Source organism: Oryctolagus cuniculus, chromosome X (assembly GCF_964237555.1).
Source record: "Oryctolagus cuniculus chromosome X, mOryCun1.1, whole genome shotgun sequence".
Taxonomy (NCBI): domain Eukaryota; kingdom Metazoa; phylum Chordata; class Mammalia; order Lagomorpha; family Leporidae; genus Oryctolagus; species Oryctolagus cuniculus.
The window spans coordinates 26,068,270-26,091,324 of NC_091453.1; the positions used below are offsets into that span (position 1 = coordinate 26,068,270).

General features: G+C 60.7%; 1 protein-coding gene and 1 long non-coding RNA gene across 13 annotated transcripts in view; one reads left to right on the forward strand and one right to left on the reverse strand.

Moving 5' to 3' along the window:
* The window catches only part of BCOR (BCL6 corepressor), a 113,053-nt gene that overhangs the window by 38,407 nt on the left and 51,591 nt on the right, over positions 1-23,055 (reverse strand). For 8 of the 12 annotated variants that reach the window (XM_051827019.2, XM_051827013.2, XM_051827021.2 and 5 more), the window contains exon 1: positions 4,444-4,636. The exons of 2 other annotated variants lie outside the window; for them this stretch is intronic. The gene's annotated coding sequence lies outside the window, so the exon portion shown is untranslated. Of the gene's footprint in view, positions 1-4,443; positions 4,637-5,388; positions 5,504-23,055 lie in introns of those variants that run through there. 2 more of the 12 variants (XM_051827017.2, XM_051827014.2) reach the window with 2 other exon arrangements.
* On the forward strand, positions 16,272-18,453 carry LOC138847530 (uncharacterized). The gene is made up of 2 exons (XR_011385420.1): positions 16,272-16,455; positions 17,635-18,453. It is a non-coding gene; the product is annotated as an uncharacterized lncRNA (long non-coding RNA).

Consider the following 23,055-nt stretch of genomic DNA (forward strand, 5'->3'; position numbering starts at 1 on the left):
ATGGGACGGCACTGGGGTGCTGGGGGGAGCCACACTTCCGCAGCCACCTCCGTCTCCCGCCGTGCCAAGAGCCTTCATTAGCCTGCTAGGAGTTTTTGTCATTCAGCCTGTGTACCTAAGCACGGATGTATGCATATGAGGGCTTTTTGTGTTGCCAAGTGACCCTCTTCACACCTTTAAATGGGCTTTTGTCTCTGGAACGCACTTACAGAAATTCTGCCCCAGTTTGCAGCTCCACAAAGTATGGGATTCCCCCCCACCCCTTGCTTAGCCTATTGCTACACCTCGCTGTATTTGCATAACCCGTGTCTACACCGCTCGGTCACTTCTTCATCGCTTAGGGATCGCGCACTCCAAGTGGGCACCAGAGCCCAAGTGTCTTGATTTGTCTCAGCACATGTCATTCAGGCGCACATCTTAATCTGAGCATTCCTGGCTCACACGGCCACCTCCCTACCATTACATTCTTCTTGGTTGCCTGGAATGGGGGGCTCAATCCAAGACAGACCACTATGCATCTGCAGTTGCAATCAGAGTCCCTTCTTCCACAAGCCCTTAAAAAGGGGAGGAGGCCGTGGGGGACCCGAGGGCAGTGGAATGTCAGTAATGAGCTTTTGTACAGAGTAACCCACTCACCAATTCCAGTTCTTGAAAGAGCTAGACAAATGTCTGCAGACTGGTATTCATTTTTTTTAGGTCAATTCAATATTAGCCCCCACTATGTGTATACAAATGATGGATCTCACGACACATCCACACATCGGAGAACAACTCCTGTTTGGAGGCAGGCTCCCTGACATGTGTAACTCCCCACAAGTTCATGGTTACAAGTATGTGTATTTACAGACAACTCTAGGACTGCTTGGCTCTCTCTCCAGTGCATACCTGTACACACTGAGCTGGCGGCCATCGCAGACTCGGCCCCGGCATCTGCGACAGTCCCAGTCAGGCCCCCACGGGACCCCAGCTCTGGGCAGACCCTTCCCCGACTGCAAAGACCGACCACAAGAATTCTGAGGTGTACAGCTGCGTCTGCCAAACCGAGTTCCTAAAGTGAGGGTGCCCCTCTTGTGTGCCCACAGCTCCTCCACGGAGAAGTAGCCAGTCCAAGCAGACCAGCCATCTAGCCAGCAGCTGCGTTTGGTTTGTCGAAGAATCGAGCCCGATGCACCAGGATGTGACCAGGCACACACAGAAGAGAAAGGAAACCCCAGAGCCTAGACGACTGCCCCCTCCTCCCTCAGGCTACCGGCCTCCAGGAATTCCTGCCAGACTCGGAGCTCCTCTGCCCCCATCACTCTAGCCCAACGGCCAGGAAAGGGTTAAGAGAAACCCCCGCAGCCCTCACTCTCCTGCTCGCTGGGCCCGCAGGCTAGCTCGCTGACTCGCTGCTCGCGGGAGTCTGCAGCCGTCTCTGCGCCCCCCACCCCCGCCCGTCCTTCAGCCGGGAGGGAGCCTGCATGCCTGTCTAGACCGATCTATCACCGGTACACCAACAACACCCGCGAGAGCGCGGAGACCCTGCCTAGGTCCCCCGGCCCGCACGGTTCACGGCGGACGGAGCCTCAGGAGCGTGACGGCGCCTGCGGGGTGGGGGCGGGGGCCTACAGGAGCTGGCCGCCCGGAGCGCACCACGGGTCCGCCCCGGCCCCGGCCCCCAGCGCTCGCACCAGCCCCGCTGCCGGGACACAGTCACAGCTCTGCGCGCTGGGCAGTCCTATTTTTATCTTGTCTAATCCCAAACTGGGCGGGGAGCACAGGCGTCGTGCTTAGAGAACAAGAGATAGGCGAGGGAGGCGGGGAGGAGCAGCCAGGCAGCGACGCGAGCGGGAGCGAGTTAAAGACACAGTGGAGGCGACCGCGAGCAGGAAGAAAGAGCGGGCTGCGCGGGCCTCGCGGCGCCGCACGCAACGCGCCGCCCCGCGAAGTTACACTCGCCTCCCCGCTGTCCCTCGCTGCCCGCCCCTCCCCACTTCCCAGCGGCGCTCTCCGCAGCCGGGACCTCGGGGCCCCGGCCTGTGTGGGAGGCGGAGGCCAGGCCGGCCCTGCAAAGGGCTGGAGAGAATCGCTAATGAGCTGTGCGGCCCATTGATCCGGAGAACACTTCCTAATTAACTCTCAGTCACCTACTGGTGACAGCGTCTCAAAGGACAGCGCTGGGGCCGGCCGAGCCCCAGCCCCGACCTGCCGGCCGAGCGCCTGGCGCCCGAACCCGGCGCGCTCCCCCTCACTACCCCAGGCAATTCGCGTGCGTGGCGGTGTTCACCCGTACACCGCAGGCCAGCCCCGGATTCAACCTGGACGGCATATTAATCATCGCCTTCAGCGCTTCCCTTACGCGGTGGTACAAACACGAGAACCAACACGGCAAAGCCAGGCCAGATAACAGGTCGGGAGGCAGAGTGGGAAGGGCCGGCGAGCGAGCCTATCTCCCAAGTGTGCCGGCGGGCGGACAACCGTCTCCGAGGCTGGCAATGAAAATGCCTTCCACCCAAGCAGTTCTGTTGGCAAAACCGAATCCAACACCTCGTAAGGATTGATTTCGGCCCGCGGTGTCCGTTTCCAGTGCCACAGGAAGTGTCAGATGGCCAGAAATACCCAAGTCTGTCTGCGCTCACCACCCAGCGCCTTCTCGGGTGGGCCGTTTCCTCCTCGTTGTGACTCCCAGGCCATTTTAAGGCTTTCCCTCCCAAAGGCTACCTCGGGAACCAAATGCCAGCACCCCTCCCCTAGCCTGCTCTCGGCAAGAAAAAGGGAAAAAAAGACACACAGACACACAGAGCTAAAACCCTGGGCTCTCTAGACGCAGCGAGGCTGTGCGAATACCTATTTGAAGCGCGCTGGTTTCTTTTTAAGGTTTGTTTTTCAATACACATAACCCTCCTCCTTCCTTCTTCGCTCTTTCATTCCCCCAACCCCCACCCTCCAGACGCCGGCGGCGCGCGCCCTCGCGCGCGGGCACTCACAGCCTCTAGCTGGAGATCGCGGACTTTCTGGAAAAGATTCATTAACAGCAAATTAAGCCTCGCCCGGCCTCGGCCTACATGCGGCCAGTCTCTGCGGTCTCCGGGGCGCGCGGGTACGTGTCCCCTCGAGCGTGCGAGCGTCGGGAGGTCCGCCGGGACCACGCGTGCCTCGAGCTGCCCTACTCCGCGCACGGCGCCGCAAAGCCTCGCTTCGTAAACAGCAGGCACTCCCCGCCGTCGCCGCCGCCGCCCGGAGCCCCCGAGTTGGCGAAGGCTCTGCAGCGCAGCCTCCCGCCCGCTCCGAGCGCGGGCCCCGCGGCGCGCCAGCGCCTCGCCCTCCCCTCTTCGGCCGAGGATCGCGCCCCGGTGCGCAAGTTCCTCTTCGCCCTGAGCCTCCGCGCCGCACGCCCTTCAAGTGGGACCAACTTCCTCCGGCCTCAGACTTTCACACGCCCATCAGGGCTTCCCACCACACTCCCTACAGCCCAGCGGAGCGCCCAGGCCCCGGGCCCCTCCGCCCCCGCCCAACCACATTCTACACCCACCCCAGGGGCTCCTAACTTAAAACCTCCCCTTCCCCCCACCGTGGGGGAGCGGGGGGGGGGAGCAGAGGTGGGCGGAGTGGGGGGAGCAGCGGACTGCAATCTAAAGAGAACATTTACAAAACAAAGCGTCTGACCTGGCTGGCGGGCGGACGGGCCGAATCGGAACCCCTCGCTCGGCTCGATTTCCTAGTAGATTTTTTTTTTTAAATCCACGTGATTCGCGCTTTGGGGCAAGCCAAGAAAAAACCCGGGACTCCCTTCCCGAGTTGCGCGGCGGCGGTAGCAGGTCGAGCTCGGCTCGGCCCGAGGCGCCCGCCACACACACACACACACACACACACAGCCTAGCGCACGCACACGCCGTCGTTCCACTTGGAGGAACGACTGGCCCCTGGAGAGGCGAGACCAAGCGGCAGCGGCTGGGGGTTTTTACAGTTCTTTCCCGAGTAGAAAAAGAAAGCAGAGGGGAACCCGCCGCCCTCCCCTTCCTGCTCGCGAGCTAACGCCGAGCCGAGCTTCCCAGCCTCCAGCCCAGCCGCCCCCCCCCCCGCTCCGCCCGACTCCCGGCGCTCCGCGGCGACCGCGCTCCCGCGCACACACAGGCTGCAAACTTCCACTCCGCGAACTCACTGCTCTGCTCCCAGCCCCCCCCGGGGGGGAGCCGGCAGCCCCCCCCACTGCGCCCTCCTCTCCCTGGTGCCCACGCGGGGCCGCTTAGGTGGGCGCAGTGGGGGGGGCTGCCGGCTCCCCCCGGGGGGCCGGCTGGGAGCAGAGCAGTGAGTTCGCGGAGTGGAAGTTTGCAGCCTGTGGTCCGCGGGAGCGCGGTCGCGCGGAGCGCGGCGGGCGGGGCCCGGGGGGAGGGGGCCGATTGCAGCCCTCGGCACGCCAGCCCGCCCGCGGCCTCCCCCGGGAGAAGTGTTCCGGACACTGACCTGAAATCCCCGGTCGAGGAGTAGGCTGGGAGCCTGCGATCCGGCGCTTTGAAGTTTTCCCCCAAGCGGAGTCGAGGCGGGCAGGAGCGGGGTGAGGTTGGGTGGGTAGAGGAGAGGTGTGCGGGAAGGGGGGGCTGGGGGGAGCGACGTTAGCGAGCGGAGAAGGAGCCGGGCTGGGGAAGCGCGGCGAGCAGCAAAGTTTGCCGTCCCCGGCTGCCCGCAGCCCGCTCTCGGCACCGTGCTCGCTCGCCTCCCTCGCCGTCTGCTGCCAGCCGGCTGCCCTCGGGGTCGGCCCCGCCGAGGGGTGGGCTCTGGGCCGGGTGGGGGCGGGGCGGGGCGGGGCGGGCTCAGCGCCTCCGGGCAGGTGGCGACAGCCCCGCGCGATCCTTTGGGCTCCCGCAGCTGGACTAGGCTCGGCCGGGCTCAGCAGCTCCCGCGCCGCCGCTGCCGCCCGCGCTCGGGCAGGAGCCCCAGCGCCATGTTGTCGGTTCGCCGCGAGCGCCCGCTCGGGCTGGGTGTGTGTGTGTGTGTGTGTTGGCCAAGTCGTCCCTGCGCGGCGACAGCGCGGCTTGGGCTCTCCGCCCGGCGGCTCGCGGGCTCCCCCTCCGCCGCCGCCCGCTTCGCTCCCGCTCTCGGTCGCGGTCGGGGCTCCGGCGCGTCTTCCCCGCAGCCGCCGAGCTCTGCCCGCGTTCAGCGAGGAGCGCAGCTCTGCCTCACCTTGCCGCTGGGAGCCCGGGCTCCGTCTGCCGCCGCACGCCGTGATCCCAACGCGTCCCCCCTCCCTCGTTCCCTCCTCTTCCTCCTCCCCCTCCCTCCGCCCGCCCGCCCTCCCTCCCTCCCAGCAGCCGCCTCCCCTCCCCCGCAGGCACAGCGCTCGGGCTACAGCCGCCCGCCCGCCGCCGCCTCCAGCTCTCGCAAGTTTGAGCTCCCCCAGTCGCCGCTTACCCTCGGCTGCGGCGCCTCCGCGGTGGGATTTTGAACGGGGTGATTCCCCAGGAAAGCTTTGCCCGAGTTTCCCCGGCCGTCATCGATTCGCGGCCGGACGCATTTTGGCCTCTCCAGGTTCGAATCCGGGACCACTTGGGTGGCGCCCCTCTCACCCCCTGCCCTTCCCTTCTCGCCTCGGGCCGAGTTGGTTGCGCACGCCCGGTCCTGGCGCACGTCTTGGGCAAGCTGGAGACCGACTGGGGCGGCGGCGGCGGCGGCGAGGGCAGCCCGCAGCGACGAAGCCGAGGGTACGGGGGGCGGCAGGGGCGGCTCTCCCAGCCGCACGCCGAGACTCCCCTTGCTACCCAGAAGGCCAGTGGAGGACCGCAATTACCATAAAGCGCCTCGCGCTCCGCTCAGCCCAAGCTGTCAAACGCCAGCGGCTGCCGCCTCTCCGCCACCAGCGCTGCGCTCCCCTGGCCTCGCGTCCCCCTCCGATCCCCAGCAGAGCCCAGCGGGTGTGCGTCCGCGCCCACTCCCACTCCAGATCGCTCCTTCCTGGCGGAGGAGCTCTTGCCCGTTTCGGTGTCATCAGCTCTCTGAAAACACTACCCCGGGCAACAGTGGCCGTTCCGCCCGAACTCCGCGCCCGAGTTCCCCGGACGTTTCAATTGTGTGGGAATCGCTTGCAGGCGGGGGTGGGGGCGGGGGAGTAGCCCTGGAGGGGTACCGGGAGGCGGTGGGGTGCGTGTGTGTGTGTGTCTGTGTGTGTGCTGGCAGGGGAGCGAAGATCGCCTGAATCGCTCCGGGGTCTCGCGCATTTCAGGGTCTGCACCTCAGATGCTTGGAGGGTCTGCCTTGGCCCCTCACCCAGGCCTCGGGAGATTATCTCCCGCGTTTTATTTCCCTTGGCAAGGAGCAACTTTTGGCTTACACCGTTCGCCCCATAAATTTCCACTCGGTAACGTCGTGCTGATCGGTGCTCGGCGGCGGCGTACAGCCTGCGCCCGCAGCAGTTCAATTCAATTGACACGTATTGAGCTCCTCCAGCGCACCCGGCGCGGCGCTGGGCGCGGGGGGAGGGCGGGGGCTGGCTGGCGGGAGGGGGAAGCGGAGAAAGAGGTTCCGGCCTCCCCAGAGCGCGGAGCCTCAAGGGCGAGCCGAGAAGCCCCAGTTTGTGAAGCTGGCGGGAAAGGGTGGGAGTGGGGGAGGGGGTGTTCCGGTCTAACCGCACCCAGACTGCGGGCCTGGACATCACGGCCAAAGGTGACCGCATTCAGCTGCCCGCTAGGGTCTTTCTAGGATAGGAAGGGGGTGGGGTGTATCTTTCTGCCTAAGGACAAGATGGTGCAGGCTGGATGAGAACATAAATCCGAAATGGGGGTGGCTTGTATATCCACACGGAAAGTTTTAAAATATCCTGGAGTGTCCCCATGCCAAAAATAATCAAAAGCATCTCAAGTTGATTACTAAGTCAAGGTCAAGGCCAAAATCAGCTCTGGCTAGCAGATATTTTCCCTTTTAAAAATTAGACTCACTACGGAGTGGGACTGGTAGTATTAGGTGCGATTTTATTCATTCTGTTTTAGTTCTCAGCACATAGTTATAAAAACAGCCCTTCTCAAAGCAGAAGTGAAACATCTCTACCGTTTGAAACCCGAAACTTCGAGCGGAATGAAGTGTTCAAGCTCCAGAGCTGCTTATAACAACTGATGCAAAAGACAGGCGGGCCGGTGCCCCCTCCAGCAGTGCCCAGGCGAGCTGGGCGAGAGACCCCTTGCAGAACCTGCTGCTGCAGACTGGAATGCGTGCCTTTTTTCTTCCTGGTCTTTCTGGGGGCGGATGTCTCTGAAAGCTAGCCCACACATTTTTTTAATCTCCGGTAACAAGCAGAAAGACACCTGGACTATTATGCTGTAAAGCTATTTTTTATAAAGACATTTTAGGGCCAGACATTAAAAGTTATTAGACTGAACGCATGCGAGTTACAGACCCAGCTGGAGAAAAGGCCCCTGGTTGTGTGTTGTAGCAACATTTCTTTTTGAAGCAACTCCTTTTATTCAAAACAAGTCTAAAATAACCGGGAAGGCTGAAGTTGGGGATGGGGGGGGGGGGGAGTCTCTGAATGTGGTTCCAGGCAGGGAGGCCAGGCAGGGCGAGCTGGCCTGGGGGAGTGAGAAGCTGTGCCAGGCTCTTCCGGCTGGGTTGGGCCGCACCGCAGAGGCCCTGGCCCAGTGCCCGGCCGCCACCTTCTCTTGTCTCCCCAAGTCTCCCCCTACCCCCCCACTCCCAGGCATAGGCTTTTCCCGGAGTTCCCAGTGGCGTGTAACTGTCCAGAACTTTTGGAAAATCCAGGAACTGGGCCTGGGGCCTGCTGCCCTTCAGAGTCTCCTGGCCTCCCGGGGCTGCTGACAGAGAGGCCTATTTGTCTAACTTTAAAAATCCCGAGAGTTAAAATGAAGGCGGGAGTGGGGGTGTGCTGTAAATGGGAAAGGGGGCTGCGCGGGGGGGGGGGGGATTTGATGCTGGAGACAAACAGGCCAGTGCGTTGACCTTTGACATAATTTGCACCATCCACACCCCCCCCCTTTTTAGGGAGCCTTCCTGCGGGCTGCTGGGATTAAAAGGTTTCTCCTCCATCTCCTAGGGATACATTTTCCAACTCCGTGGGATTTAAAAAATATCTTATTAAGGGAGTCCTAAGAGGCATTGTGGAGGGGGGGGGGATGATTCGTGACTCACTGGGAATTAAAACGTGGGATTTTCCTGAGATGCTCTACAGCGAAGGGGAGGGGGCTGAGATTACACCTATTGGCCTGGTTCCGTGGGGTTGTGCTGCGGGAGAGAAGCAGAAAGCTGTGGGCAGGGTAGTCCCGCCCTGGGACTCAAGGAAGAGGCTCCGGGAGCTGGGAATGCCAGGGGCCTGCAACTGTGTGTGCTGGCGGCCAGGCCCGGCCCCTGCTCCTTCTCCCTCCCTCCCGAGAGCCCCTTGGGAGCTGACCCGGGGGTCAGGCCGCTATACCCAGCACTCAGCGAAGGGAGGATTTCAATGAAAGCGGAGGCGGAGGCTGAGAGAGCAAGGGAGCTCAAGGGGGGGGGGGGGCGGCAGCGCAGCCAGCGCAGAAATAAATAGGCGCCGAAAGGAGAGGTGCCTGGGCTGAGCGGAGGGAGCTGCCTCTCCTCAGCCTGCTCCCACCTCCATGAAAGGTTCTTGCATGTTCTCCCACTGCACATTCTGACCTGGCTCTGGAAGTGGGCAAGCGAACTGGGCCCCGGGAGCAGGCCTGGAGCCTAGCTGCCTATTGCAGGGTAGGCTGAGGGTGCAAGACCTGGCAGGGCCTCCTCCAACCCTCCGGCTACGTCTAGGCTTTGGGGAAACTCCTTGCATCCCTTGGTGAGGTCCTTGCTCAGAGTTTTGGGGCAGCCTGCACCCCAGACGCTGTGCAGGCGGTTCCCGTGTGACACAGGTGTAGGATCCTGGCCTCTGCTGGCCTTTCTCCGAGGTCATTCTCAGGCAGGTGGCACTAGGCTGAGCACAGACACAGACGACAAACAGATAACATACTTGACCTGGGGTCGGCTCTGAATATTGACTGTCTTTAAAAGCACACAAACACCCAGGCTTAGAGCCTTCTGGCCATTTTGCAAAAAGAACTCTAGGCTTACCCAATGACACTTTCACAAAAAGACTGGCTGGATCCCTGAGCCCAGCCTAGCCACCTGGCTTTCCCTCTGAGACCCCAGTGAGGGTGGGATCCACTAAAGGCCCATCCTTGTCCCAAGGATGTCACTGAGCTGGAGACCTGGAGAGGTAGCTGCCTGCTCTTCCTTCTGCCTAGCCTTTGGAAGGTTACTGAGTATTTGCAGGAGATCCCAAGGGCAGGCCCAGGGTGATTCATAGCAACCTTCTCATCATCTGTAGTGTGGGCTCCCGGACCCCACGCATGGGTGGGTGACTGCCGCACAAACCGCGGAGCCGCTGGCAGGGTGCGTGTTGACCGAATGGGCATCAGTGGAGTCTTCTGGGAGGCCGCGTCTTGTTCTCGGCCTGGCCCCAGCTTAGGAGCCCTGGAAACCGCCGCGCTGGCCGGATGCTCCTGCAGATAAACCCAGACGCCACGTCCGCCCCGGCTGCTTATTTAGCAGGGCGCCTCCTGCGCATATTTTGCCCGGCTGGGGGCAGTGAGTGGGAATCGTAGGGAGAGGAGCGGGAAACCACCAACTGCTCGCCCTCGGACTGGGAGCGCCCGCCTACCCGCCCCAGCCTTTATGTGTACAGCCTCTCGTCCACTCCCGCGGGGCCCCACTGGAGACACGCTACCCCAACCCCTTCGCGGGCGCCACCGCGGGACTGGAGGGTTTGGGAAGGCTCTGCCAGCCCCTGGCCCGAGGCGTGGAGGGAGGTGCGGAGGAGCAGATGGAAAGGCGGCGCTGATCTCTCGCTAAATAACCTCTGCGGCCCCCCCCCCCAGGCCTCCGCCCCCGCCCCGGCCACAAAGTCGGTGACAGAGGTGAGTGGAGCGGGGTGATTGCTCCGGGAAGGTCGCAGACAGGGGCAAAGCTCGGGGCTCGTGCAGGGCTGGGGGATTCCAAACGGCTTAATCTGCGGCACCCCCCCCCCCGCTCCCATTCCACCTCCCGGGCCGCTCGGCTCTGCCTCCGCCCCCAGTGCCCACCCCCTCCATCCGTGCGTCTCCAGCGCGTTAGCAGCGGTGCAGCTCCCGGGCGCGAGTGCTGGGGGTGGGGGTGGGGGGCCGCAGGGTGGTTTGTGTTGCGAGGCCTGACAGAACCTTCTGTGTGCGGCGGAGGGAGGAGGCTAATGCATAATGCACTGCGCCTGGAAGCCCGGCCATTAGCGGCCTGTCGGTGACACAGACAAACGACTGGGAGGGAGGAGATCCAGCTCGCTCTGGAGTTTAAATATACCAGCGTGGAGGGGAAACGCCATGATTTAAAAGTGTGTGTTTGCAGACACTCGCATATATTTTAATGATTTCCAGCAGGCTTTGCGTCCCAGCCTCGCATCCCTCCTCCCCAAAAGGGGCAATGTGTAGAGAGGAGGGGGAATGAAGGCAGAAGGAGAGGCCTCAACCCAAGACCCATCGCCCGCTTTTGAGAAAACGAAGAGGAAAGAGATTGGCAAACGCAGTGCTGAGAAAGCCAGGTCTGGGGAAGCCACACAACCGAAGCCACCCCCAGATTTTTTCTTCTTTATTAAAAAAAAAAATGTGGCCATGAGGTCTTCTACCCTAGATTCAATCCTCTGTGCCCAGGACGGGGGGAGGGGGCAGGAGAAGCCCTGCCACCCCGCTTTCCCCCAGGGGCCCACGTTTTTGAGCTTCCCTTTCTACTGACAATCCAGAGACCTCCTTCCTCCCCGTTTAACACACCAGTGTTTTTTAGCAATTAAGGCGAGAAGGGGGTGGGGATAAAGATAAGCCAATTTTTTTTCCGCCATGCAAGTGTGAAAGATAAGATAAGACTAAGCTGGGGCAAAGCGGCTGCTTACAACCTCCCCTGCGCGATTTTGATCGGTCACTTCTTATCTCGCAAAAATGCTCCTTTCGAAAGCGGCATCAAAACAGAAAAAGGCTGAAGGAAAGCATTTTCATTTGGAAGTGACATTTAAAACCCACCTCCCCTCCAACCAGCAACCCCCCTCTCCCCACTGGTGGGGCTCCCCAGGAAAAGTCGCACCTCGACTGCGGGGTTTCAGGCTTTCTCGTGGAGGGGCAGGATTACCAGTGTAATTAGGCCGAATAAAACCAGGGATGCGTGATGAGGATTTATCCGGCATCCAACCCAAGCTCGCGGCCCGCGTTCCCCGACTCTTCCTTACTGGCCGATGTTTGTGTTGAAACTAAACAGGTAGTTCTGTTTGGGAGGGTCGTGTAACTAAGTCAACATGAGGTGCTTGTTAATGCGAGATAATAAGAAACTCTGCAGATTTTTAAAGGCCTCTGTGTAAAGGGAGTTAAAAGCATCACCGGTGCCAAACGCGACAACTCCCAGCCGGACCGGACTCGCGGGGAGTTTAAGAAATCCTTTTTTTTTTTTTTTTCAAGCACAGGCGTCTCACGAGGGGATTTCCGGAAGACTTTGTATTTGTTGAGAGAGGTTTCGGTATCGAACTTCAGGCCCGCAGGGCGGCCTGCAAATCCACCCCCCCCCCAGCCTAGCGGCTGGTTCCAGATCACAAACACCCAGGCGGGCCCCCAGGCGGAGCCGACCGAACCCCAGCAACACCTCTGGCTCACGGGCTCCCACCTCCTCAATGCCAGCCTCGGGTCAGGATCTCGGCGCCCGGGGCACGCAGTCTGCCCCTTCCGGACCAGGCTGCAAGACCCAAAGCCTGGGGCCAGCCGCAGCCGGATTGTCCCCGGGGAGCCGAAACCGCCGGGCGGGGAAACCCCTCCTCTCGCCCTTCCCCGAAAAGCCTGGCCGCGGCGTTAGCGCCTAGCGAGCTGACAGCGGGCCTCACGTAAGGCCCACACGCGTCCCATTAGTCAGTCCGAGTTCCCCTCGGGCGAGCCGTCTGGCGCGGCCCCAAGGCCGGGCGCGGGCCGGGAGGGGGTGCGGGGCCGCAAGCGAGCTGGGGGCGGGGGCGCGGGCTCCGCGGGGCCCGGCCGGGCTCGGTTCCGCGTTCCTGGGCCCGCGGGTAAGCTGAGCCGGCGGGGCAGGCCGCTCCCTGGCTGGCGCCGGGGCGCCGAGCTGCGCTTCACGTGCCCGCCATATCAGCGGCGGCGGCGGAGGGGGGGGGGGGCAGGGAGGCGCGCGGCCGCTCCCGCGGGGTCTCCGGCCCCGCCCCCCTCCCCTGGGGGCTGGGCCGGGACCACCCCGCAGCCCCCATCCCCGCGCTAACCCAGAGCGGCTTTGCCAGACGCGGAAAGGCTGCAAGGGCGCCGCTCCGAGAGCTGAGCGGCAGCGGCGGCAGCGGCGGCGGCGGCGGCGGCGGCGGCGGCGGCGGCGGCAGCAGCCAGGGGAGGGTGCTCCTCGCGGCCGCCCCGGGAACTTCCCGGCCGCCCGGCCGCCGCCGCTGCAGTCACGGGGACCGGAAGCCCTCGCGCCGCCCCGAGCGGCCTCCGCTGGCCCCCAGGGCAGTTCCAGACGAAGGCTGGCCGCGTGTCACCCCTGCCTGATCCCTTCTGGCGCAGGCGACGGTCCGCGCACGGGGGGTATCCCCAGTTAAGCCGGGAGGACCCTCCTCGCGGTCCGGCGAGACGTCCCTCTGCTACCGCCACAAGCACGCGCCCTCCTCCTCCTCCTCCCAATCCCCGCAGCTGGGACGGGAGGGGCGCCGAGCCGTCACTCCGGCCGGGCAGGAGCACCTGCTCCCGGGCCCTGCAGCTGGGCGCGTGGTGCTGGGAGAGGCTGCCTACTGTTGTGTGCCGAGATCGCGGAGGAGAAAATGAGCCTCTGAAGCTCAGGGCCTGGAGCAGCCGAGCCTCGGCCACCCCCATCTCCCACCTACTCTGGGAGATCAAGCCGAAGCCACAGAGCCTGCTGGGGGCCCGGGTATCCTTTCGAGGGTCAAAAGGGCCGCCACCGCTGAGGATCCGGCTCCTGGCTTTCAGAGGTCGTTCGCAAGACAGATGGGGCAAAACCTGTTTTGGGAGCCTTCCCAAGCGTCCGCCCCCGCTCTCCTACCCAGACACACTCATCTCCCCCCTTGGCCTCACTGTAGCCTCCGGCGGGGGACCGGAGTAGGTCATGGCGGCACCAGCACCTTCCCCCACACAAGTAGGGACCCGGGGTCTGGTTGGTACGCGGCTCGGGACTTTGCCACTCCGCGTGGGGGAGGGGCGGCGGACTCCCCCCCCCCATCTCCTCCGCGCCGCGAAGAGATCGGGCGGCGAAGCCGACCTGAGCGGCTTGCCCTGCTTCACCCCACCTCCCCCCGCGTCCCGCCCTCCGCGACTCTCCTGGCCCAGGGCCCGGCCGGGGAAGGCGTTGTTTTGCCAGCGGGAGCCGAGCGAGTGCGCAGAGCAAAGCCTCCCTGCTCTAATGAGAGTGCACACAGCGCTGCAGCGAGGAGGATGATTACCCGGCGGGCGGGGGGGCGCGGGCCCGGGCCGCGGGCGGCGTGTGCGGCGGCCCCGCGGGCCCGGAGTCCCCGCCTGTCTGGCTGCTAATCGCACGCTTTCTGCTGTTACGAAGGCAGGCGGGAGCCGGCGGCCGAGCCCAGCGCCGGCGACTCGGCGGGTGACACGGAAACATGGCGCAGCGCCCCTCCCCCGCCCGCCCTCCCCGCGCTCCCGCCTCCCGCCTCCCGCCTCGCACTTCCTCCCGCCCGCGCGGCTTTTGCAGTTCTAATGCTCTGCTTTCGGCCTGGCACCATTACACTAGCTGCCGCTTCTCGGCGGCCCCGCGCGTCTCTTTCCCCTTTGTTTTCGGGGTCTATAGAAAACGTTTGCTTTTGTCCCGAGCTCTCGTTAAACCAAACTTGTGGTAGCAACGGAAGGCGGTGCGGGCGGGGAGGGGCCCGGGGATTTTGGCAGCAGCAGACCAGAGCGTGGTGGAAACTTCTCTCGCTGGGTTCCCCGCCACCCCGCCTTCCTCCCCACCCCCACCCCACCCCCCACACACCAGCCAGCCAGGGGACGCTTCCCCCTTTCCGCTCTGAGAGGCCTCAGCGCTCCAGGAAGGAGGTCTGGGTCACGGGGACCGTGTGGCCAGGGGTGAGGAGCCTGGGGTGCATGTGTGAGCCCTGAGTTTTGGGCACTCTGTCACCTCCCTCCTTTGCAGCCCTGACTCGCGGTGTCTTTTCCCTTTGGTCGTCAGGGGCTTTGTATCAGCCCGTGGAGAAGGAAGGGGAGGGAAGAGAAAGTGTTTCGCCTGTGTGTGGTTTTTATTTTGAGAGGTTGTCCCACTGCACGGCCTCCTCCTTTATAGGAGCTAGGGCTAGAAGGGGAAACGTGGGTTCCACGGCGAGGGGGTCGGAAACCTGGTCCTGGAGGCTAGACCGGGTCTACCGACCCGTTCAGCCTCACTGGATTGGCACGCAGGGCAGGGCGACCCTGCGGAGTGAGGTCTTCGGATCCTGGAGAGGCCAGACCTGCCTTCCTTGGGGCGAGAGAGCAGGACACCCTTTCCCTGGCGTGCTCCCCAATGCGATGCGCACGCCGTGGCTCTCTGCACCAGAGCTGCTCAGGCGGCAATGTTTTAAGCCTGCAATTAAGCGAGGCGTCGCCGTGTCCTCTGCTAGTGGCGATCCTGTCAGTCGCACATGGCCTTGGTGCTCCGGTCCGAGGCCCCGCGATTAGTCACAGGCTCGCTTCGCTCCTTCCCTAATCCGCCTCTGCAGGCAGCCTGGGGACGCGGCCGACTTGGCGGCGCTGGCAGGGAGCCACCGCGCGCGGGGCGGGCCGCCTGGCCAGTGCCAGCCCCGCTGCGCCCGAGCCGGCGCGGGCCCCAGGGTGCGGGCTTGGCGCCCCCTCCCCCCTCCCCGCCCCCTGGCTGGGGCGGCGGCGCCCCTCCTCCTCCTCCCACCCCTCTCCCGGGCCTGCGAGATCTATTTGTGTGGTGTCATTTGCATAAAAATAGGACAAGTGTTTCAGTGCGTTCGAACGCGGGAGGCGAAATCCTTATTGATGTGTCTGTGTGGAGCCTTCGGTTGTCGGAGCGGTTTGATTTAGGGTGTTTGTGTTGCCTTCTACGAGAAATGAGAGGAAATCCTGCGCAACGCCTTCGGCTGCCCAGCCCCCCCCCCCCAAGCATCCCCCTTCTGCGAGACTGGGAACGGTCCACCGCCTGGGCCCCAGCGCGCCGGGTCCACAGAGAGCAGGTTGAGGGCCAGGCGGGCGGCCCATTATGACTCATAAAACCGGGAGGCCTAATCACCAGCTGCCAACCCATTTACATGTGGCGCTTCCCAATGCTCCCTTCGCTCGGGCCCGGCCTCCCGCAGGCTCGCCCTGGACACGGCTGGAGACGCCCAGTGGGAGCTAATCAAGTGGCCGCTCCATCCTGTCGGCAGCGCAGGAGGCCGACCCCCGCTCTCTCGGCCTCGGAGCTTCTCGCCAGCAACTCCTCGGCTTGGACAAATAGCAGGGAGGGCGCCGGCCGCGCGGAGCCAGTAAATCAATCATTAACTCCCCGGCGGGGCTTGGCCGCGGGAGGGCTCGGCGACCGGAGCCGCATCCGCTGAGCGAGCGCAAGGCCCCCACCCCGGGTTGGGAGCTCTGCACGCGCCAGCGAACAGGGTGCGTGAGGGCGGGCCCCGCTGGGGCCTCCCGCTCCCCTCCAGAAGCCTCCGCCCTCCTGGCCTTTCAAGCCCGCACCTAGCCTCGCCAGGCTGGTCGGGTTACCGTGCGGCCCCTGGGCGGGCTTGAACATTAACGAGCCGCCTCGGACCTCACGGCCTGCTCTCCCCAGGAGAGCGTGCGGCGCTTAGGCAAGCTCCTCGGATCCAGCCGGGCTCCTGGCCACGGCTTGCCAAGCCAAACTGCTTGCACCCGGTGTCCAGCAGTCTCCCTGCAGCACTCTTCCCTCGCCCCCCCCCCCAACGCCCGGGGCCGGCACGCAGGGGGTTAAAAGCCCCGGTTCGCCTCGGCTCCTCGGCGGCTCGGAGGAAACGCTGATCAAAGTGCCTACGGGGAAGGAAATACATGCACATTCGGGCCCGGGTCGAAAGAGGCCGACTGGAGACGGCTCCCAAGCCGCCCGCCTCGACCCGCTTCCCACACTCCCGGGAACGCGGCGGCGGCGGCTCTGGCCCGCGCGATTCGTCCGGCAGAGCCGTGCGCGGCGGGGCCGGGAAAGGCGGCGGGGAGGAGGAGGGACGAGGGGGCGGGAGGCGAGCCCGGGCTGCGCGCCAAGAGGCCCGGAGCCGCAGATTAGTCACCGCTCGGCTCGGCGCTCACGGGTGCGCCCGGGACCGGGAGGGCAGGCGTCGGCCCCGCTCGGCCGGGCTCCCGGGGCCTCGGCGCCGCTGCGCGGGTGCCCCCGCCCCCACCCCCGTGCGCGCCTGGTGCGGCTGGATTGACTCTCGGGGACTCGCGCCGCCGAGATCCACTTGTCAGTTCAAGGGCAGGACAGAAACTCTGCAAGCTGAGTCTTGCGAACAGGAAATTTCTCATTGACAAGGTGCTGCCCCTCCCCCACGCCCGGCTTCAAAACAAAACAAAACCCCAGCGCGAGCGAGCGGCCCCTGCACCTAGCCCCAGCCCGCCGCGGCCTGCGCCCCTCCTCCGCTGCGGCGACCCCCCCGCTTTCTCGGCCCCCGCCCCGCGAATGGAAAGCTCGCCGAGCCCCGGGCCCCGAGCACAGCAGCGCCTGCGGCGGCAAAGAGGCCCAGCGGACGTGCTCGGCTCGGGCCCCGCCGAGGGCTCCCGGCTGCCACCCTCCGGGGTCCGGGCAAGGTCGGGCGTGGGGGTGGGGCGAGCCCCGGTGGCCCTGCGCCTTCTCGGGTTAAGAACCCCGCCGAGCGGTTTTGCGGAGCCGCCGGGTCAGCGGCTCCCCGGAGTGTGTGTGTGTGGGAGGGGCGGTGCGGGGAGGCCGCGCGCCGCCGCCGCCAAGGCGAATCCCGCTGCGGGAGCCCGGGAGGGCTGCGAGCTCGGCCTGGCAAAGTTCCTGTAGAAACTCCATGTTTTGAAACTCCAGCGGCGTCGCGGGACGAGGGGGGAAGGGGAGCGCGCGGGGGGTGGTCCGCAGCGCCTTTCCCACCCCGGGAGGGCGCTGGGCGCCCCCCAGCCCCTGGGGCAGTCCGGAGATGCACGCATGGCTGGGTCCCTGGGCCCGTTCTTCCGTGTATTCCCCTCTAGTCGGTCCACCCTCTAAGGGAAATTTATAACCCCGTTTTCTTTACCGAATTCAGCCAGAAAAGCAAGGCTGCCTTTTTAGGGATCCTGATATCCAGGATAATTTCGTATTTGATACATGTAAATACTTAGAACGCTCAGGTAAGGTCAAATTGTTTATCATCTTAATTTATATTTCAATAGGCCTACAATTTAGAGGCGCGAAATGCCTCCTTATGAATCATTATGGTCTATTAGGGGAAGTAATGTATAAACAGCACTATTTGGGAGGGAATCACTTATGTTGACATTTAAATGGCTCTTCAATGGTTAAAAAAAAGACTTTCGAGTGCCTTTGATTAAATATACAATTTACAAGACCATCAGCAAAGCCATCAGGAATATAAATTCTTCTTGGGATTTTTATTTATTTCCAACTTTTGAAAAGCCTTCCAGGATATGCATGTCACTGAATCTTTATGGGAAAAATCCAGATTTCAGCCAAAATATCATTCTCTCCTCCCAGCTAATGTCTTATCAACAACCCAGGGAACCTGTGGAAGGATGAGTGAACTCCACCAGCAAGAACCCTCGGCAGGGAGTTTGCAGATGGCAGTACCTCCCGGACAGACTCAACCACTTTCTAACAATGTTGCAAAGGCTTATCTTCCTGAGGTCCTGTGTCCCTCCCTCCCTCCATCCTGATGTTCCCACAGCACCCAGCATAGGGCTTTACACTGCTGCAAAGCAGCCCTGTGCACCTGCTGAAGCATCGCCCCAGGTGCTCTGCCTAGCTGCCGCCACCCACACCGCCACATGCTCTTCACTGGGTGACCCTTAGTGCCCATTTCCATGAAGCACTTGCTGCCTTTGGAATGCCCTTTCTTAAACCCTCATCTCCTTCCTGGGCCCCCCTACTGACCTGTTTCCCTGTACAGTCAGCCTTCCAGAGAAAGGTGTCTTATATACATGTGGCGTCTCCACTTTCTTATCTCATGCTTACTCTAAAAGTCAGTGCGGGACCGGGGCTGTGGGCACAGCGGGGAAAGCTGCCACCTGCAGTGCCAGCATCCCATATGGGCGTCAGTTCGAGTCCCGGTTGCTCCACTTCCAACCCAGCTCTCTGCTATGGCCTGGGAAAGCAGTAGAACAGGGCCCAAGGACTTGGGCCCCTGCACCTGCATGGGAGACTGGGAAAGAGCTCCTGGCAGATCTGGCTTCAGATCGGCCCAACTCTGGCCGGTGTGGAGTGAACCTGCAGATGGAAAACCTTGCTCTCTCTCTGCCTCTGCCTCTTTGTAACTCTGCCTTTCAAATAAATAGAAATAAATCTTTAAAAAAAAAAGTCAGCCCGTTTTGGAGTTATCCTAAAATATGGGGCAAGCTGCATCTTTGTTTACAACAGCACAGGATTAAAAACAGCCTCCACTTCCAGCAGTGACACGGCCGGCACATACATAAAATGGAATATTGGGTAGCAATTTGTAAAAATAAAGATGTGTTCTGTGTGCTGACATGGAAAGCCCCCAAGGTCTACTGTTCAGGGGGAAGCCACAAGGTGCCAAACAGTATGCATAGTTTCGTTACAGTCTGTGTAAAAATAAAGCCGGGCAGAGGCGGGGGGAAGGCATACACACACCTTCGGGTGTGTGTCACAGATCGCCAGCACTGCTGGTGGTGCCTTCCTGGTTTCTTTGTCCAGAACACACTGCACCTCACCTCTGAAACTTATTGCTACATCTTACACATCATTTTCTACCCGCCTGCCTGCCGAGAGGGGCCTCGGCCATGCCAAGGCTCTGGGAAGTCCCCGTGTGGATACATCACTATTTGTCATACTGGCGGCAGCCACTCCTCCATCCTCCCTGACCCTTCTGCAGAAAGCGCTCAGACTCACCAGGTACTTCCTGGGTACCAGGAGTAGGGGGCATTTTTTCATTCCTGGCCTGCCTTGGCCGCTCAGGAGCACTTAACACACTCGGCCACTCCCCCAGGCTAACTGCTCCATCTTCTTGGCTTCCCAGAGGCCACATGCACGTGGTTTGCACCCTACTTGTGAACCTCTTCCAGTTTCTGTCTGGGCTCTTCTTTGCACTCTCTGTTCCTTGCCTTGGGCCTGGATCTCCCCCCACCCTTACCCCCCAACAGTCTCACTCAGCCTGATGGCTTTAAATGCCACCTGTTGTTGTTGTTGTTTTCCAGTGCCAGACCTTCATGCAGCTTCCTAAGAACAGCTAACACTTAACACAGTGCTTGTTAGCTGCACAGCTGTCTTGTACGTGCTTTAAATAAACTGATTATTAATCCTTCCAAATACTGTCAGGCAGGGAGACTCATTATGCACATTTTACAGACGAGGAAACCGAGACAGCCCGGAAGCCAGGCAGGCAGCCCTCTTTCTGTAGTCCATGTTCTTTTGTTTGTTTGTTTGTTTTCAAGATTTACTTATTGGGGCTGGTGCTGTGGCATAGCGGATAAAGCCACCACCTGTAGCGCTGGCATCCCATATGGGCGCTTGTTTGAGTCCTGGCTACTCCACTTCTGATCCAGCTCTCTGCTGTGGCCTGGGAAAGCAGTAGAAGATGGCCCAAGTCCTTGGGCCCCTGCACCCACGTAGGAGACCTGGAAGAAGCTCCTGGCTCCTGGCTTCAGATCGGCGTAGCTCTGGCTGTTGCAGCCAATTGGCGAGTGAACCAGTGGATGGAAGACCTCTCTCCCTCTCTCTCTCTCTCTCTCTCTCTCTCTCTCTCTCTCTCTCTGCTTCTCCTTCTCTTTCTGGGTAACTCTGGCTTTCAAATAAATAAATACATCTTGTTGTGGGATTGGTGATGTGGCACAGCAAGTTAAGCAGACTGAGCGTGGGTTCCAGTCCTGTCTCTCCTGCTTCCCATCCAGCTCCCTGCTAATGCACCTGAGAAGGCAGCAGAAGGTGACCCAAGTGCTTGGGTCCCTGCACCCCTTTGGGAGACCCAGATGGAGTTGCAGGCTCCTGGCTTAGGCCTGTGCCAGCTCTGCTCATTACAGCTATTTGAAGAGTGAACCAGTGGATGGAAGATCTCTCTCTTTTTCCTTCTCTTCCCCTCTCCCTCCCTCTATAATTCTGCTTTCAAATAGATAAGTCTGTAAAACAAAAAATGAAACCATGTCGCATGCAGACCAACTGCCCTAGGAGTGAAATCCAAACTCCTTCGTGAAGCCCCTTCATTCGCTGTCACTTCCTTGCTTGCCACTGTCTATGCCTCCCTCTGAGGGCCAGACACAGCTTCTGAACAGACCCTGGGAGTTTTCCCTATAGGGCAATCATCTCCCCAACAAGACTGCACGCTCCGTAAGGGCAGGGCAGTTTGTCACTGCCTACTAAGCTTCAGCAACGTGCAGCAACAAACATGCAAAAACATAATATTCTCAGTGCCTCGCACGGTGCCAGGCAGAGAGAGATACGAACGCATCCTTGGGAATCAGTAATGCAGGACGCGATATCTAAGACTGAATCGATATTCCGTATCATGACAAGAGGAGAAGCCAAGTTCAAGAGACTGAGACAGGAACCATCCAGACCTTTCGGAGCCAAAAGTGTAGGTCCTGGTCACAGCTGGCCTGGGCTATTGGTGCACTGGCCTTTCACAGCAACTATGATGACTCCAGGCTGCATTGGATAGCAAAGCAAGTGGCGAATAATTCCCACCTTTTTAAAAATAGCTACTGTGTTTTGAAGACCTTCCCTCCTTTCGGTGACTTTATTAGCTGCATTTCCACGTAATGTCACTTATGCCCTGTAATAACCCTATGGGTTAGGTATTACTATGTGCGTTTTATTGCTGAGGAAATTGAAGCTCGTAGAGTTTCGGGCTGATCTGGGAGAGCAGCTCCAGGGATTCCACCCGACTCCAGCCCTGGGCTCTTTCCAGTAGAATAATATGTGCTCCTCCGACCAGCTCGTGGGAAAGTGGAATTCAAAGTGTAATTTGGTGTCCAAGGGTTTTGAAATGCACGGAGGGCGTATTCATAATATGCTTTTTCAATTATTTTCTTGAAGCCCCCATGCATTTCAAACATTTCTGCACCAAAATCAACTTATCTTTTCATTCCATTTTCTGGGAACTTTTCGAAGTCCCCTCGGATTGTTTGCCTCCTGCGCAGACGCACTGTTCCCCCAAACCTGAAACTATTTCTGGGACCAGATTCCCCGGAGCTTCTGCAACTGTGCCCCTCTGAGGTCACTCCGGCAAGTCGCCAATGGCAGCAAATATCATAGAAGGAATTTCTTCCTTGCTGGGATCAGTAGGTCTCAGCTGATTGGTTGCGTTCACCATGGGAACAGAGGAATTTATCATCTGAATGGAGAGTTGCCTCCTTCCCAGGTAAGCCTTGCGAAAGTGTGAGGCCAACAAGTTCAAGGGGATGACTTCCTCCCCAGAATACCGAGCTTCTCTAGCTGTGTCTGGCTCTGGCTTTGGTGAGATCCGAACCCACCTTGCCCTTTCATAGTCCCCAGCCACACAGATCCCTAGTGAGCTTCCAAAAAGATCATTCATGCTCTTACCATGGGGAGAGCGAGCACAGGCAGTACCCACCACACAGCTCTCCTGAAGCTAGAGAGAGCTCTTGAGATTTGGGGAGAGGAGGGTCACTAGCTTTTTTCAGCCCTTAGGAAAATAATCACTAGAATTCATTAAGGTCTTTCTGTCTGCCCGGCACAGTTCTAAATACTTGATTTATTTGTTTATTTAAGTTGAAAGACACACAGAGAGCTGCCATCCACTGGTTCACTCCCCAGATGCTTGCAACAGCTGGGGCTGGGCCAGGTGGAAGCCAGGAGTCAGGAACTCCATCCAGGTCTCAACCACTTGAGCCATCACCCCCTGGCTCCCAGGGTGCCCATTAGCAGGAAGCTGGAGTTGGGAGCATTGCCAGCAATCAAATCCCATCACTGGGATGCTCAGGACACAGGCCTCTCAAGCCATGTCTTAACCTTTACATCATTTGCCTGCTCTGGTTCTAAACACTTACATGCATCAATAATCTCATTTCATACAGAAAAACCCCCTAGAATAAAGGTACCGTTACGACGGATGCCCTTGGCACAGATGAGGAACCAGAGGCTTAGATGGTAACCAACTTGCTTGCTTGCCTGATTCTCAAAGCCCACAGCTCAGCTGTGCCCTTAGCCCCCTCGTGGTCTCCTGTCCTGGTGTGTCCCTAGCAAGTCAGCTTCTCGCTTTCCAGGCACCTGCCCATTCCACTGGCTCCTCCCACGGGGCGCTCCATGTGGCTTTGCAGGCAGTGGCCATAGGCAAATCACGTCCCCTGACGACATGACAGCAGAGGCCTTCTCTGTAGCTTTGTGAGCCGAGGCCTGTTCAGGGCCAAGTGGCGACTGTGGAATGATGCAAAGACAGAGGACGGCCATCCGTGCCCTGCTCTCTTTGACACTGCACGCTGGTCGCTCGGTAGATGCCCTTGTGGGGTCAATGCCAGTGGCTGTGCCAGGACCTTTCTGGCCTGCTAGCTGGCACAGGGAATGCGGAAGAGCGAAGATCAATCTCCCGGATAATTTAGGTTCTGTCTTTCCTCAAACCAGCCATTGTCCTCTGCTCTGGGTCTGACGACTATGATTAATGTGCCACCAAGTCTTTCCTCTCTTCGGCTCGCTCTTTGCTTTGGGTTTATCGTCCAGCTGTTGCGAGTCTCTCGACAGCGGAGAGTAAATACAGACGGGAACACAAGCCTCGGCGAGGCTCTCGGCACGTCCTGGGAGGCAGATCGCTGGCGGTAGGCGATGCCACTGCTAACCCACCACCTCCACCAGTCCGGCCCCAGTCCCTTTTCTTTATTCGGAAAATACCAAAAATAAAAATCGCAGGGAAGGCAAGTAATCACATCACACGGTCTGTTCCTCGTTTATAACTGTGTGCTAGCATTTTGCGCCTTACTTTGTTCTGATACT